Genomic DNA, 3,691 nt, shown 5'->3' with positions numbered 1-3,691 from the left:
CAATGGAATTTCCCATTGGGAACCTACTAGCACTAAGTTGCTAACCGGTTAGCAACTTAGGGCTACTTGGTCCCAATGGAATTTCCCATTGGGAACCTGCTAGCACTAAGTTGCTAACTGGTTAGCAAGATGCTTCCGACAAACCGGCCACAATCAAACTTGCTTGCAAACCTTCCGCCACAATAATCCCGCCCCCTTGATAATCGAGCAATCAACTTCACCTTATTCACTTGTGTAAAGTTGGGCACCACTCGGGAGAATTCGGAAATGAAACGTTTGGAACGGCCACGTCCCGACGACTTTAAGTCAGATTGTTGACTGAAAATGTTGGTAGTTTTCTAAAGCAGCCCTGAACTCATAATCCAAAATGGCTACCTTGATGGCTAATTAAAAAAGTTACTAATTTGCACTTCTAATACTTTCTGTCATAAAGGAGAAGGTTTTGCTCTGTCCTTAAGAGAAAAAAAATGTTGCTACTATGTTTGAATCATTTTGATACTAATCTAATTTAACCGAAATACATGCAGAAAAAATGTAAGATGGAAGCTAGTTTAGGTTCCCTACTCAAAGTTTTGAATATAATGTCATTTAAAAATATTATGAACATTTCTTTAAGTTGCGAGCAGCCATATTTAATGAACAAAGCAAAGGATAAACGTGTAGCTAGCTATTAGTGGGTATTTTATAGCTAAAATATCCATAATAGTCATGATTAAAACTTAAAACACAAATTATTTTCTGAATTTTTTTGGTCATAAAATCATTTATGGAAAGGTTTTACTCTATCTTGAAGAGATAGGATGTTTTACTACGTTTGGGTTCATGAAATATGGAGAAATACTGGCTAATAGAAAGAAATATTGGTTAATATTGTTAGCAATATTAGCCAGAATCCCAAAGATTTTCTTTTAGAAATACAGCTGGAAATAATGTCGGATGGAAGTGAGTTTGGGTTCCCTATTTATAGTTTTAAATCTAATGCAAATTAAACACATTAATAACTTTTCTCCAGATAGCAGGCAGCCATTTTTTGATAACGCGCTAACAAAGAGAAGAATAAACATGTAGCTAACTCATAGTTTTTAATTTTATAGCTAAAATATCCATAATAGTCATGGAAATATTATGATTAAAACTTAAAAAACAATTTTTTTTGGTCATAAAATCATTTATGGAAAGGTTTCACTCTATCATGAAAAGCTAAGATGTTTTACCGCATTTGAGTTCATGAAATATGGAGAAATACTGGCTAATAGAAAGAAACATTTGCTAATATTGCTAATATTTGTTAGCAATATTAGCCAGAATCCCAAAGATTTTCTTTTAGAAATACAGCTGGAAATAAAGTCAGATGAAAGTGAGTTTTGGTTCCCTATTTATAGTTTTAAATCTAATGCAAATTAAACACATTAATAACTTTTCGCCAGATAGCAGGCAGCCATTTTTTGATAACGCGCCAACAAAGAGAAGAATAAACATGTAGCTAACTGATAGTTTTTAATTTTATAGCTGAAATATTCATATTAGTGATGAAAATATAATAATTAAAACTTACAACAAAGTAGTTTTTTAAGATGAATTTTAGGGTGTTTACCGTTTGGCTAACGCCGTTAGCTTTACATCTAGTTGTAACAGTTGGAAACATGGAGTAGAAACAACAGAAGGCTTATATATTTTCTTTGGAATTTTTTTTTTTTTTTTAAATCACTGTAGGGTTATATTTTATTTATAGTCATGTGCCCATTTTCCTGAAAAAAATGCTAACGATACAGGCTGCCTATAAATGCTAACGATACAGGCTGCCTATAAATGCTAACGATACAGGCTGCCTATAAATGCTAACGATACAGGCTGCCTATAAATGCTAACGATACAGGCTGCCTATAAAGTTCAATTAAATGTAAGAAAGAAACCGCCAAAATATGTTTTTGTTTGTTTTATGCCTTTTTTTTATGTTCCATTTGCAGTTTCAGCTTTTCTACAATATCCTGAAGTACTATCTGTGTAACAACTACTGAAAAGTGTACATATGAAAATACTGTAAAACAAGTGTTTGTCTGAACAGCTGAACAAGTGTAAATGTTTTATCTGTAAAAAAAAAAAAAAAACCAAGGAACTGGAATGTGTTTTAATGAGTTTTAAGGTATTTATTGTGTGTTTTTTGATGTTTTACATTTTTGTGGACTGACCTGCAGTTTATTTGTCAGAATAACAACAAACTGAGGCCTTTGGAGCTTTGAGCTTTTTTTTTTTGTTCCACCTACAGACCAAAATAAACGGCTAAACACCTTGAAAAGCGTTATGTTTGCTGTGGGTCTGACATCACTGCTCTAAATGTTTTTGTCTGGTCATAAAACAATCTGAGATCTCACCGTATGCAGACGACTGTCTGGTCTATATTTTTCAGTTTTAGGCGTTTCGTGTTACGGCATGCTCTGCCTCTTGCTAGTATGTATACTTTATCACACATTCAGCTCAGATACCTTCAGAGAAAATGAAAGAAATGCTTGACAAATATTCTCCCTGGGGAAAAAAAGAGTGAGCTCATTGCAGATAAGCTATCGCTGTTCAAGATAAACGATTTTGCCGTGTTTACCGAAGGCCTTATCAAAAACTGCGTACAGACTTTCCCCTTTTGTCAGATAAGAGACTAAATGCAAACCTATAAAACCTGTTTTCATTTAGGTGGATTTTCCTCATGAGGGTCTTTGATTTTGTCTTTTTTTTTACTTTTAGGTACTATGAAGACCTTTATAGGCGCTGAAATAGAAAAAAGCAAAGCAGTTAAAGGGTTTCCCTCATCAAACATGTAAACTGGGTTTTATGGGGAGGATTTATCTTGTTTGTTCTTCCTCGGCCTGTGCGGAGTCCACTTTCCTGCTTGTCGAACCTGCTGATACCTTAAAGTCTAAAGTTTATGCGAAAAGACAGAAAGGTGAGATTAAAACAATGTTTATGTTGAGTAACTTACAGTTGCTTTGCAGCTGATAAGAATTTATTAAAGATACAAAAAGTGTCTACAACCCTTATTTTTATTAAAATTGATGTCACAGCTGTTTTAGGAATCCCAACAAACTTTTGATGGGTTTTGTTTCCCAATCTGCTGCAGTCATCCCATTTGTTTGTGCTCTACCACACTTTTTCCTTCCACCTAACTTTCTTTTAGAATACACTCTGTGAACAGCCGGCTTTTATTAGCAGATACCCAGTCTGGGTTACCCTCCCTTTGCTGATAATTCTCTGTACATACATTTTCTTTATTGAAAGTAATCCCCACATTTACGCAGATTACGATCTAAATCTGCTTTTATTAATCTCAGAAATGTAACTATTATTTAGTAGAAATTGTGAGTCAAGGCCGTTCATTTCTAAGCCATTTATGTGAAGTTTTTTTTCCACTTAACTTCCCATCAACATCTTTGCATACAGCCAGCTTTAGCATTGACTGTCTCTGGCGCCCCCTTCTGTTCTGGACCTGCAAGTCAACTCTGTTTGATTAATCTTGTATGACTTTTACCTTTTGAATTATTTTCCTGAAATAAATTCCCTTTTTTATTGTATTCTTGGATCTACCTGCATATTTCTTGTTACCAAACGTATTAATAACATTTCTATTTATCTATTTCTATTTATATCTGTGTGTGTGTGTGTTTATATATATATATATATATATATATATATATATATATAT

This window comes from Cyprinodon variegatus, unplaced genomic scaffold (genome assembly GCF_000732505.1).
Source record: "Cyprinodon variegatus isolate N-32 unplaced genomic scaffold, C_variegatus-1.0 Scaffold155, whole genome shotgun sequence".
NCBI classification, from domain to species: Eukaryota; Metazoa; Chordata; class Actinopteri; order Cyprinodontiformes; family Cyprinodontidae; genus Cyprinodon; species Cyprinodon variegatus.
Note: the sequence above shows the minus strand (reverse complement) of the source record.